The sequence below is a fragment of the Microtus pennsylvanicus genome, chromosome 1 (assembly GCF_037038515.1).
Source record: "Microtus pennsylvanicus isolate mMicPen1 chromosome 1, mMicPen1.hap1, whole genome shotgun sequence".
Lineage (NCBI taxonomy): Eukaryota > Metazoa > Chordata > Mammalia > Rodentia > Cricetidae > Microtus > Microtus pennsylvanicus.
This window is the reverse complement of record NC_134579.1, coordinates 205,550,900-205,565,081: the sequence shown is the minus strand read 5'-3', so window position 1 is coordinate 205,565,081 and position 14,182 is coordinate 205,550,900. Positions and strand designations below refer to the sequence as shown.

The 14,182-nt window shown below is 45.8% G+C and overlaps 1 protein-coding gene across 5 annotated transcripts in view; it reads right to left on the bottom strand.

Moving 5' to 3' along the window:
• Plekhg1 (pleckstrin homology and RhoGEF domain containing G1) overlaps positions 1-14,182 on the bottom strand; it is a 216,957-nt gene that overhangs the window by 56,741 nt on the left and 146,034 nt on the right. The window lies entirely within an intron of this gene.

Genomic DNA, 14,182 nt, shown 5'->3' with positions numbered 1-14,182 from the left:
ACAACGAGGACCCTGTCTCAAAAACCAAAGCAGACAGAATTCGAAGAACAATACCCCAGGCTGATGATCTCTTGATTCCACAAGTCCTGGTCATACACATTTGAAGTTCAGATTGTAGGAAATTAGAAATAAAAGTTCAAGTGTGATAGAGTGTTTAACACAAATTGTTAAGGCTTAAAGACCTTAGATACTTACACATAGGACCAGATCCACGGCAACTTGGGGAAGTTTAGAGAGTAAGCATAACTCTACCTTTGTTAAGTGTGTTAAGCTAGAGTATTGAACCATGGGAAATGGAAATATTTTTATATGCCTAACACTTAAACAGCTCTTAAACACATCCCACATCAGTCAGACCCACAGAGGGTTAAGCCAACATGGCCCAGATGCTGTCTGGGTTGCCAAGAGACGGGAAACTGCCTTCTGCTCCTGGTGTGCTCAGGGGTTCATAACTCAATGTTCCTGTCTCCACAACTGCTGAAGAATGGACTCAGTAGGAAACAAGGACAGAATTAAAAAAAAAAGTGAGAACAGCTGAAATAACGTAAAATAAAAAAATAAATACAGTCCCCTCCCCAGGACTGTACGCTGTAGCTCTGCTTCCTTCCAAGTACAAGATGTGACCTACAAGCATTGGCTGGGGGCTGGTATGCTACAGCATTGGGGGAGGGTACATTCGCAAAATAACAGAGAGCACAGCTCCCCTCTATATCCCAAATTCCAGCAGACCACAAGACAGTGCACCGAAGAACCCACTGAAGAGAAGCTAGGGTTTCACCTCCATCAGGTTCTCATTCCCTATGCCTTTTCCGAAGCCACACTTACGCTCACTCTTTCTGTTCCTTCTGTAGACAGCAAAGGCTAAGTTGTCACTAGCTTCTTAAAGTAGCACAGGTCACTGTTCATACCAAATATGTTTTCATTCTGGTCCCTTTCCTTTTAAAGGATTACCCCATGTGACTTTTGTTATCTTTTAAAGCAAGCTTTGTTGCTAACTGCTTTTCCTTTCCCCCTCTCTCCTTTTTTCCGTCTCTCCCTCTCTCCCTCCCTTCCTGGAAGTGAACATCTCATAAGAAATCAGGCTCACATGGTTTCAGTGTAGTTTGCTGGCATTCTCCCTGCCCCGCCTCTGCAAGCAAAGCTCATTGTCACTCAGGAGAGGGACAGTGATAAGGAAGTTCTATATGCGTAGGGGAGTTAACGTCCAGCCAAGAGCAGCTCCCCGGGGCTGAACTGAAGCAACAGTACATTTGAACAACATGTACCGCCTGCTCTTCATCAGATAGCACTCTCCGAGAGCTACAGGGACGGTTCAGTAGGTAAAGGCTCTTGCCATCAATCTGATGATGCCCCGAGTATCCCCCACCTCTCCTCCCCGCCCAGAACCCACTTGGTGGAAGGAAAGAACCAACTCCCACGAGTTGTCCTCTGACCTGCACACACAGGCTATGGCCGGCACTCCTCCCCAAAGAGATGTCAAACAAAACAAATTAATATTTTTCTTAAATTATACATGGTACATAAAAATGATCTAATACTCAACTCTGATACATGCTTTTTTTTTGACAGTACCTCAGTATGGCATTAGCCACTTAAAGAGATTTATTATTTTAATGTGTGTGTGTGTGTGTGTGTGTGTGTGTGTGTGTGTATACTCTACACAAAGGGTACGTGCCCAAGGAACCCAGCTGGGTCTGATCCTCCTAGAAATGAAGTCACAGGCAGTTGTGAGCTGCCCAACCTGGGTGCTAGGAACTAAACTTGGGTCCCCTGGGAGAGCAGCAAGTGCTCTTAACCACTGCGCCACCTTTCCAGATCCTAATTAGACATTTTTTTTGTGATTTTTTTAAAATTTATTTACTTATTAAGGATTTCTGCCTCCTCCCCGCCACCGCCTCCCATTTCCCTCCCCCTCCCCCGGTCAAGTCCCCTTCCCTCATCTGCTCACAGAGCAATCAGGGTTCCCTGACCTGTGGGAAGCCAAAGGACCGCCCACCTCTATCCAGGTCTAGTAAGGTGAGCATCCAAACTGCCTAGGCTCCCCCAAAGCCAGTACGTGCAGTAGGATCAAAAACCCACTGCGATTGTTCTTGAGTTCTCAGTATTCCTCATTGTGGAGAGGTTGTGGAGAAAGGGGTACACTAATTAGACATTTTCAAGGAATATTTTGAATGTCAAATTAAGAAAGTTAAACTAGAGACCCTGGCCTATACCGACACACGAAGCTGAGACGTAACAGCAGGGATGGGGACAGATATAATGCACAGGCGTGGCTAGAAGGCTGGGGAGGAAAACTCAGCTACAACCCTGGAAGAACTGCATCTGCTGCTGGAGACGAAGCCTGTGGCTCCCCCTCAGCAGATCTCGGGTGGACAGTACTTGGAAACGCTGAGAGTTCATGGCAGAGGCCCTATGTTTTAAAGGCTGCTTGCTTTTCTGATATCGCCGAGAAAAGAGGCCATTAGGAGTCCAGCTTTTTGTAGGTCATTCTAGATAACAGATCAAAGCGGGATGGCCCCGCTCTGACCATAATTAAGTCTTTTAAATAGGGGACGTTAACCCTGAACCAGTTGTGGGAAGCGACTGTAGCATGGGCTGCCCCGGCAGCTGTAATCATTTGAAGCCAAAATGAGAGGCTGGAAGTTCAGCCTAATAACAGCTCGCTCTGGGCTCAAATGACAGAGCCAGGACATCCGTGAACTCAAGAGAGCCCATCACTGGCTTCACGTCAGCACCTACGGCTCACAAACGGCTCATAACCAACCCACAGAAGGGTCTGCGCTAGAAAGAATTCTTGGCTTTAGGGGCAGGAACAGCAGACACACTCAAAAGGAGAACGTTCTGCCACTCAGTTTCATTCTGAGATTCAAAAATCTGCTTTAAAGTATCCAATTTTTAAGTGGTTTATGTCCTTAAGATCCCCTTCCTTGAACAACTTGTACATGACTGTTCTCCTCTGGCTTCTTATTTGAAAATATCAAAATCGAATATAACTTGGTGCCTGTCGAGGTGTGGGAGTGGACAAACCCCACAACAATATAAAGTGAACCTGAGGAAGCATGTTGACACGTTGATGTGAGTTTGGCTGTGTTTCTATAACTGGCATGTCTTTTTAAATTATTTTAAAAAATTATTGTTTTTATTTTATGTGCATGAGTGCTTTGCCTGCATGCACGTCCACGCACCACAGGCAGGCCTGGTGCCCTTGGAGGTCAGAAGAGTACATCTGATCTTCCCTGGACCTGTTGTTACAGGTAGTTCTGAGCTGCCACAAGGGTGGTAGGAATGGAACTTGGATCTCTGGCAGAGCGGCCAGTGCTCTTAAACACTGACTCACCCCTTCAGCCCCACAATTGGCATATCTTATTCTTCCCTGTTTAATATTTTACAAAAGCAACCGTGAGTGACAAAAGTTATAACACAGCACACACACACACTCACACAAATATACACACACAAATATACACAAACACACACACTAACACACATACAAACATATACACACACAGAAACATATACACATTCACACAAGCATACATACACACACACACACATGACAGTTGGAGAAATCCTGGTCTAGATAACCATGCTGCAAAGACACACAAAAGGTTGTTGTAGAAAGTTCTACAGAGATCACTGGGACAATGTCTACAAGGTGATTCAGGACATTTAGCCACTGGCTTCCCTAACCTGTCTCTTCTTGGAGATTGTGTTTTAAAATCTTATAAGCTGCTTAGCAATTACTAGAGTTAAATCACAATGAAGAAAAGATAGTTACTTATGTGAAAGACAGCTAGAGAGCCTCCCAATGGCTTAGATCAATATTCTTCTGCACTCTCTTCAGTTTGGTGGTAGTCCCACCACAGAAGGATACTGGAAACCTCTTTCCTCATCGTCTTGCTTATCCATCAACCCCCACACAGTGGATTTCTGTAGCACTTTTTGGTCCAGCTCCTGCTGTGAACACTTTGCACCCTACTCATTTGATAGAGCTCGTACAGCTTTCCTTTCTCTCGGTGGTGGCGGCACTGCTGTGTTTTGTAGAGAGCATCGCCTCCATTTCCCAGAAGCCATCAGTGGCCACCTCCTGGTATGTGTTGGGATGCCACTGAAACTAGACTGACCTATATATGTATATCGATTTACAGTGTAAAAGGACACTCATCTCCGCTTGGCCAGACCTTTCACCTGCTTTTTCTGAGGACATCAAGAGCGGATGCCAAGTTCTGTTTTACAAGCTAGGAGTTTACAAACTGAATCATGCAGATTCCTTTCTTTAACTAGCTGAAAATACCAGTGTCAACAAACAGGTCCTGTCCAGTTCTGGCTAAATAGCTGATAAGTGTTCAGAAGAGAAGGGCCCACATATTCAGTAGAGAAGGCAATCACATGCAAAGGCAGAAGTTGTCAATCCCAGGAAGGGATTATAACCGTTGGCAGGAGAGAAGACCTTTTAAAGAGACACTTGTGCTACCAGACTACTGAAAAACAATGGATTTCAAAGAACCAAATTTTGGTGGACTTCCACACCGAGGAGAAGAGAAAGGCTGAAGCCTGGGTGCCTCCCAGGAGGCAATCACCCAAAAGCTGGATCAGTGATGGACAGAGACATACCGTGAGCAAGACTCCTTAGTTCTACATACTCACTGCTCTCCATGCTTCCTGGTGGCCTAGAGTCATTGGACTCCTTTATCTGTTTTCCTTCCCAATATCTCCACATTGAATAGGCCTAGTTTCTCAGTTTTTCACTCTCAATTGTTGTGGGTGTAGTTTTTCTGTCCTATCAATCAGCTCTGTCCCACCAGCCAGCTACCCAAATAATCACATAGAGATTTATTCTTAATTATAAATGCTTGACTGATAGCTTAGGCTTGTTAATAACTAGCTCTTACATCTTAAGTTAATCATATTTCTTATCTACATTCTACCATGTGTCAGTACCTTTTTTTTTCAGCATATTCATCTCCTGCTTCCTCTGCATCTGGCTGGTGACCTGGTGACTCTGACCTTTTTCCCAGCCACTTCCCAGTTTGACGCTCCTTCCTAACTTCTTCCTGCCTACCTATTGATCAGTCAGCTCTTTTATTAAACCAATCAGAAGGCATCTTGGCAAAGACACATCTTCACAATGTATGAAAAGATTATTTCATGGCAACTTGTTTCTTTAATTGACATACTGGGGGCAGGCAGCTGAGCCTAGTTTGCTAGGGATGCCAGGGTCTAGGATATCACCTTAAAAATGTCAATAACAGGAATGGAGGCTTCATAAAGGAGAGGGGAGAGTAGCCATGTCCCTGAAGATGAGGTTTGAAAATAGAGAAAAGAAAAAAGAGAGCACAATATACAGGTAGCTAGAAATGAGGTCCAGGGCAACCAAAGTCAGATCCTTGAATGGAAGTGGCCATAGCGGGAAAAATGTTCAGAGTTGAACTTGGCTCCAGAAAGCAAGACTTGTGGAGCCCATTACTACTAGAAGGCGAGGCCTTGAACTGATGGGAAGATCCTGGAGGCTCTCGCCAGCTGTGCAGATGGTGGTATTACAGGGATCAGTAACTTAGGAGACCACAGAGGATGGGTGCGTGCTTTGTGGTTGGCTTTGGACCCCTTTTCCCATTTCCTTGGTATCACTAGAAAAGTAAACACTAGCTTTGCCATTCTTCAGCCCCTTGGTCAAAATGGTGAAATAAATACCTCTAGCTTTGGGGGGAGACATGACATTCTCATCTACTTTAAAGATTAAACATCACATACTATTGTCTCCTTTAAGAGTTAATCTAGCTGAGTCTGTTAGTCTCCTGGCCAAGACTCAGAGAGGACAATTTCATCTAAAGCCATGCCAAAAGATGGAAGGAATAATCAGTCCTTTAATGAGAATATACATATATCCTCTGCATTGTGACCTGATATTGATAATGGTGGCACACACGCATATGTGATATATCTATATCTATCTATATATATATCATACATACATATATATATGACACCAGTATCAATATCAATTTGACCCCTTTCTCAGTCAAACTTAAGAAAGTGTAACTTCCCCTTTCCCTTCCTCGTATTTCTTTTTCTTTTGGATGCTTGCCAGAAGTCTAGGCATGCCTTCCCAGCTACTCTGGGATTTCCTACTTGTCCTCTGAAGCCCCCTGCCCTCTGTCTGACACACACATCTGGTCCCTGCCCTGCAACTGCCTGTTGACTTCCATTGCTTAGCACGCTGGCCTAACTCAATGGCTTTCTACCTCATTTCTGTTTCCTCTCGCCTGGCAGCTGCCGAGATTTACTGCTTGCCTGCCCTGTCTTGTTTTCCTCTCAAACTCTAAGAAAATTGTCCTGAAGCTTCTTTCCGAGTCTATTTCTAAGTTTTTTTCTTAAAAAGTCTAAGAATCCAATAGAGGGAGCTCCAAATTCCCTAGCAACGGTGACAACAAGGAGAGAATACAGGGAGACTGAAGAACGCTTCAGCATCAGTGCTCAGAATACAACCACAGGAAGGCTGGTTAGACCAGAGCAGCCACACAAGGGAGCACAGAGCATGGCCTGAGCCTGAGAGGGGTTGACAGGAGGGGCATTTAGGAGGCAAGGAGGGTGAGGGAAGGGAGTAGGTCCAATGAGAGGCGTGGTTTGAGTCTAGGGTTCCCTCTAGTCCTCCTCATTTTGTCTCTGAGGAGGAACCTGCAGCTCTACCAGCTCCCCACAGGAAACTTTATTGTCCACTGAGGCAGCAGGTGGGCTGGAAGGCACTGAGTACGCGGGACCCTTGGTTTCCTCTTTTGTTGGGCCATAGCAGGGAGGCGACTGGGCCAGGGTCCTAGGCAACTGCTATCTTCTATTTTCCCTTTTCCTTTTTCCCAAGTGGTGGGCCTGCCTGTGGAGCCATAGTAGGGTGGTCACAAGTCTGTGCGGCAGGCTGGGGACTTCCCAAACCAAGGTGAAATCTTCACTGACATCTGAGGATTTGTGGTGAACAGAGACAAGGCTTTCAACCTACCATGTCTAGACAGTGGGGCTTTGCATGCCTCAGGCTTGTACTCTGCTCCAAACAGGGCGTCTCGTAGCCACTGTTCTCTGCACAGAATGCCTGGGGATGGCTATGTCTGAGAGCCTGATAGACTGGCTTAGCATCACAAGCCTCTGGCTGAACCTCTGCACGGTCACCTTTGCTCTCTATCCCTTAGGGAACTGAAGAGAGGAGGGTAGCATTAATCTGGGGGTAAAGATAACACAGCGGCCCTGGACACGCTAAGGTTATGATGACATCTCCAAGAAATCCCCAGGACTGGAGTTACCTGTGGGCAGTTGGCTAAGAGGGCTCTGGCCCATCTGTGAAGATTTGGGGTCCTTCTTAGGGACCATTGACAGAGAGCTGGAGCTAACACTTCTGTGTTTCAGGGTCAGAGCCCACACGAGTGCCTGCTTATGAAACGTGATTTTAGGGAATCTCAGGGCTAGCACTATCCAACCTCAGTAGACCAGCAGTGCGCACTAGCAGGAAAGAGCCACGCAGGAGTCCTCAATCCTAGCAGGAGCAGGGAACAGCTCCTCAAAATAGAGGCTTAGCAAGGAGCGTCAGAGATGCAAGACTTTGGGTATTGCAGAATACAGTGCCCACCCTGATGGAGATCAGGCCCTGAGCCAAGGTCAGGACAAGGGGATCACCTGGATTTGAAGCATAAACCTGACATGATGTTCCTCACCTTTCTCAGAAACAATCTCAGGAAAGTTGGGCAGGAATGAATGTCTAACTCCGATGCTAGAGGGAGATATTGACTATTTGGAAGAGGGGTAATAGAGTAGTGTTAGATCTGAGCTATTTGGCTGTAGAAGAAGACTTGAGACATGCTGTGACATGAAGCCTCACATCCACGGAGACCAGGGTGGGAAGGGCCATGGACACACACATTGGACACCACAAAGATCTTTCTGTATCTCTGAAGGAAGGGGGGGAGAAGGAAAGAAGAAGAAAGAAGGAGGAGGAGGAAGAGAAAGAAGAGGAAGGGAGGGAAAGGAGGGGGAGAAAGGGAGAGGAGAGAGAAAGAAAAGAGAAAGGAAGGAAGGAAGAAAGAAGAGAAGAGAGGGATTAAAAAACGGAAGAGAAAGAGAGGGAAACCAAACAGCAAGAGGGAAATTAAAAAGACAAAATGGGGAGATGGAAAGAGGAGAAAGGGGAAAGAGCGGCAGGGTGGGGGTGGGGCTCACACCCAACATTAGAGTCAGGGGCAGCCCCGCAGCTGACATGAGGTCAGGTCTCATTTTAGGTTTCTTAATCTTCCACACAGAGGCTGGTCCCATTGACAATGTGGGGATGTCTGCTAAGGACTCGGGGATGTTTTGATAAAGGAGTAATAAACCCAGAGGTTTCAGCCTCATTTACTTTCTATAACGTTTTCAATACATGAAACCAGTGGAAAAATGCAACGAATGGCCCTCTAGTCAAGCTGTGACAAATGACACTTGTGCTTGCTCAGGGCTCTCTATTGTCTCCCTTCCTCCCTCTGAACAAGGTCATTAAGATTTCTTCACAGGGAGGAGACAAGACACTAGACCTGTTGGAACAGGGAGGGGGGAGGAGGGAAATGGGGGAGGTGGAGGGCAGGCTGGCAGCTCTCCCAAGAAGGAGAAGCCTGGGGAAGGAGGAGGGAGCATGGATTTTGTTAAAAGCTGACCCGTTGAATAGAAAGGCAAGCACTACAGTTGGGAATGTTTGGGTTGGTCTCCTAAAGGCTTTACACAGAACAGAGTCCACAGAGGAGAGGTCTATAAAAATCGATTCAGTTATTCATCTTTTCATGCAGTTTTTGAGTCATGGTTTTGCTAACTGTCCAGGCTGGCCTGGGACTTTCGATTCTCTCACCTCAGCCTCCCTAGCAGCTCTTATTACAGACACAATGTGCTGTTGATTCTGCCTTAGAGGTTAAGAGTCCTCAGTGCTCAGGGTGACCATCTTTTCCTGCACTTCTCGTGACCATTGTAGATGTCACTAGAGCTCACTGGCCGGCCAGTCTACTGGAATCCACGAGCCCTAGGTCCAGGAAAACACCCTGTCTCAAAAAACAAGCTGAAGAGAGATAGAGGAAGACCGTGATGCTGACCTCTGGTCTCTGCACGCATGTGCAAACACACGTATGTACTCTCCTTCCCACACGCACACATGTGAACATGTAAACACCTCTATCCTAAACTAGGCTTCACGTTTTCCACATTCTCGTGTGTAGAAGCTCTTGCGAAATAAGGCTGGACACATGGCACCCCACAGAAATGCTGTTGAGGAGCCAACTCTTCTTTCCTCCTTAGCCCACAACCTTCGATTCCTTTAATCATATCAGGATTTCCAGCTCCCGAGGAGTGAACAACAGAACAGAACAGAACAACAGGAAAGCGTTTCTAAGGCAGTCTATATATCTTTGCATGGAGTTTAATAGAACATTAAGGAAACCTTCATGGTGAGCTACCGGAATGTCTACTTGAATCCCCTAGGGAAAGGCACGGAACCCAGCTCGCTGTGGACACCGACCAGATCGGTACAAGAAGAAATCTGTAGGAGGCTGCCTGTGGGACATGCTTCCAGCCCTAGTCACCCCTGCTAGGCACCGGTTTCCAATAAACCAGGAGATCCCAACATGCATGATACATGCTAGTCTCCTTATTTTAAACCCACGAGGGCAGGAACTTAGCTTTTGTTCTTGCTTCTGCTTTCCTCAGCCTTTTCTGTCTATAAAACCTCATCAGCTTAGCTCATCAGGTCACGCGTCCCATTTTATAGAAGAAGGTGGTGCCTGGTTCTCAAGTACAAGTCAAAACCAATTAACAGCCTCAAAACAAATTGGTTGTATTTTGCTTTTTGTCACAGGTAAGCAGGGGGCTAAGTAACTGTTCTCTTGTTCTCTTTTTGTTTGCTTTTGTTTTTGAGACAGAGTTTCTTCATGTAGCCCTGGCTGTCCCAGAACTTGATTTGTAGATCAGGCTGGCCTTGAACTTGCAGAGATCTACCTCCCTCTGCCTCCCAAGTGCTGGGATTAAAGGCGTGTGCCACCACTGCCTGGCCTTATTCATCCTTCTTGTGTCTTTCTTCCTCCATCTCCTCTCCTTATTTCTTCATTACTTAGTTGATTTCACATACCATTTTTAAAACCTTGCTTTAGACTTTCCTAGTACCAAACTAGGAAAGCAAACAGACAGAGGCAATTAGAAAAGGTTACAATCCTCAAAGGAAAAAAATGTGGATGCCCAAAGGACATATTGGACAGATGAGAGGCGTTGGCAATTCTTTTAAGGACCTGAAAATAAGAAGACGATTCATCCCTATCACAAGCCGAGAACGCCTGGTCCTATTTGAATCATGGTACTTAGGGAAAATCAAATAAATCCTAAAGGGGTTTTTATATTGTGGAAAAATTAAACTTCAGTAAAATAAGAGTATATTATAAGATAATCAGGATCCTAACTTCCCTTCATGGCTACCCCTTATCTCACCATTATTCTCAATTTACTGCTAGGTCCCGACTCTCTACTTTATCTACGTAGTCTCGTTTGGTTTGCGCCACACCCTCAGCTGTTATTGATTCCCTTTCTCTGGAAGCATAGAAAGTTCCCATCATTCTTCCGGGTTCACTCAGAGACTAAGTTATAAAGTGTATGCACACCTGGACCTGCTGGCCAGCCAAGCATTGAAACCCTGCATCCCATGTCAAAGGCTTCACTCTTTAACACTTATCTTAGAAAGGGGGGGGCATTTGTCACTGGTTTATTCTAGGGGTCAAACGTAGTTTTACTGGGAATCTATCACACACAACCACCCTTACTTACCTGGCAGCTACCCTGTGCCAGGACCACTGCAGGCTGCACCTGAAGCCCCTACCACTCCCATTTCACACCCAACTCTTCGCCGTCAGCTGTTTGCACACACTCCTTCCTGGCACAATTTTTTTTTAATTTATTTATTTATTAAAGATTTCTGTCTCTTCCCCGCCACCGCCTCCCATTTCCCTCCCCCTCCCCCAATTAAGTCTCCCCCCAGCCCGAAAAGCAATCAGGGTTCCCTGTCCTGTGGGAAGTCCAAGGAACCCCCACCTCCATCCAGGTCTAGTAAGTTGAGCATCCAAACTGCCTAGGCTCCCACAAAGCCAGTGCGTGCAGTAGGATCAGAAACCCATTGCCATTGTTCTTGAGTTCTCAGTAGTCCTCATTGTCCGCTATGTTCAAAGAGTCTGGTTTTATCCCAGGCTTTTCCAGACCCAGGCCAGCTGGCCTTGGTGAGTTCCCGATAGAACATCCCCATTGTCTCAGTGTGTGGGTGCACCCCTCGCGGTCCTGAGTTCCATGCTCGTGCTCTCTCTCCTTCTGCTCCTGATTTGGACCTTGAGATTTCAGTCCTGTGCTCCAATTTGGGTCTCTGTCTCTGTCTCCTTTCATCGCTTGCTGAAGGTTAATATTCAGGAGGATGCCTATATGTTTTTCTTTGGGTTCTCCTTATTTAGCTTCTCTAGGATCACTAATTATAAGCTCAATGTCCTTGGTTTATGGCTAGAAACCAAATATGAGTGAGTACATCCCATGTTCCTCTTTTTGGGTCTGGCTTACCTCACTCAGGATAGTGTTTTCTATTTCCATCCATTTGTATGCAAAATTCATGAAGTCCTTGTTTTTTATTGCTGAGTAGTACTCTAATATGTATAAATTCCATACTTTCTTCATCCATTCTTCCATTGAAGGGCATCTAGGTTGTTTCCAGGTTCTGGCTATCACAAACAATGCTGCTATGAACATTGTAGAGCATATACTTTTGTTGTATGATAAGGCCTTTCTTGGGTATATTCCCAAGAGTGGTATTGCTGGGTCCAGGGGTAAGTTGATCCCGAATTTCCTGAGAAACCGCCATACTGCCTTCCAAAGTGGTTGCACAAGTTTGCATTCCCACCAGCAATGGATGAGTGTACCCCTTTCTCCACAACCTCTCCAACAAAGGCTATCATTGGTATTTTTGATTTTAGCCATTCTGACAGGTGTAAGATGGTATCTTAAAGTTGTCTTGATTTGCATTTCCCTGATCGCTAAGGAAGTTGAGCATGACCTTAAGTGTCTTTTGGCCATTTGAAGTTCTTCTGTTGAGAATTCTCTGTTCAGCTCAATGCCCCATTTTATAATTGGGTTGATTAGCCTTTTACGGTCTAGTTTCTTGAGTTCTTTATATATTTTAGAGATCAGACCTTTGTCAGTTGCGGGGTTGGTGAAGATCTTCTCCCAGTTGGTGGGTTGCCTTTGTGTCTTAGTGACAGTGTCCTTTGCTTTACAGAAGCTTCTCAGTCTCAGGAGGTCCCATTTATTCAATGAGGTCCTTAATGTCTGTGCTGCTAGGGTTATACGTAAGAAGTGGTCTCCTGTGCCCATGTGTTGTAGAGTACTTCCCACTTTCTCTTCTATCAGGTTCAGTGTGTTCAGACTGATATTGAGGTCTTTAATCCATTTGGACTTGAGTTTTGTGCATGGTGATAGATATGGATCTATTTTCATTCTTCTACAGGTTGACATCCAGTTTTGCCAGCACAATTTGTTGAAGATGCTCTCTTTTTTCCATTGTATACTTTTAGCTCCTTTATCGAAAATCAGGTGTTCATAGGTTTGTGGGTTAATGTCAGGGTCTTCTATTCGATTCCATTGGTCGACTTCTCTGTTTTTACCTGGCACGATTTTTCCTCAGCTAATCTCCTCCGTATCTGCTTCCCGCCCCCTGTCATCAACATCCAGACTCTGCTGCATCTTCTGATCTGCTCCTGCGTCCATTTCCTTCCTTCTTATTAACCTCTGCTCTCAACACCTTCAGGACACACAGCCGCTTCTGCCTGCCGCCTACAGTTTCAGTACCGTGCTAGTTTTCAAGTCTCGAACAAACAAGTCGAAAACAGAAACCAAACCCAGTTCCATGGTAAGAGCCATATACACATATTCTCATCTGCTCCAGCTCCCTTTATGAGCTCCAGCTCCCTCCATGAGCCTGCGCCTCGTTTTGCTACATGGATGTTTAAAAACTTCGCTAGCCAGAAAAATGATTAGTGATTTCAGAAGCCCAAACACACCTAGGTCATACATCTGATAATGATCTGCAGCCTATCCAGAAATTAATTTTAAGAACTTTGAAATAGAGACCAAGTAACGGCCCATTCAAACAGATATGCGTTTCCCACACAGACACTGCCAATTATCACTTAAATTAGACAGTGGCAAATCATATCAGCTACTTGATAAGTTAAAGTGCCTCCCCGACTAGTCTACAAAGCCTGTAAGAGCCACGCAGCTAATTCTCCTAGCCTGCCTTCTCAGGGCTTATCCAATGTAGAGGAAACAGCTTTAAAGACAAACCCTCGTGTTGTTAATGCTGAACTTCTTGGAACTCTGACCCAGACACAAAATGGGTTTCAATTGGCCACCAAGGTAGGGGCTACCTGGATAGAATTTTCTAGAGAGATGAAAAAGGTGGAGGAGGAGAGCTCAGTTTTCCATTTACTGAGTCACACAGATGGGTGGCAGGGCTATTGATGTCTTCCCGTCTCCTACCATAGAGGGTTGGGAGCACGCACGTTCGCACCATTGTTGGCACCGGTAGCAGGGGAGCACATGGAAGCAGAGCTTACTATACATTTCAGCGTGCAAGTAGAGTTTGCTGACTTTCGAACCAAAAGTGGCTCTGATCTTCCTTCCCGCACAGTGCTTTTGCGGAAGAAACCGAGAGCCAGAAGGCCACGCTGGAGCTACTGCCACTGGCCAGTGCGCGCAGAACATCTGGTGCCAGACACCTAGCATAGAGCTGGGGTGGTCAGCCATGGGAGGCCTGGCTTTGTAGGGTTCCCACTAAAGAGCTAAAGCAACGGAGTCCTGAAAAAATATCAATAACCACCATTCTCCGGAGCTCAGAAGGGGATGACTGGCAGGCGGGTATGCTAGCATCATCCTGTGCCTGGAACCCATCTGGAGCAAGATCTTCCATGATGAACCCTGCCGCTGGCCTCAAGCGGCACACTCTGTCCATGCATAAACCTGCTGCCTTACAAGAGACGGAAACTGCAATTATGTGAAAAGCACAGTCTACTTTTGTTCAGATCACGAAGTTAGAGCTGGAGATATAGCTAACTGGTAGAGCAATTGCCTAGCACCCACGAGGTCCTGGGTTCAATTCTCGGCAGTGCAA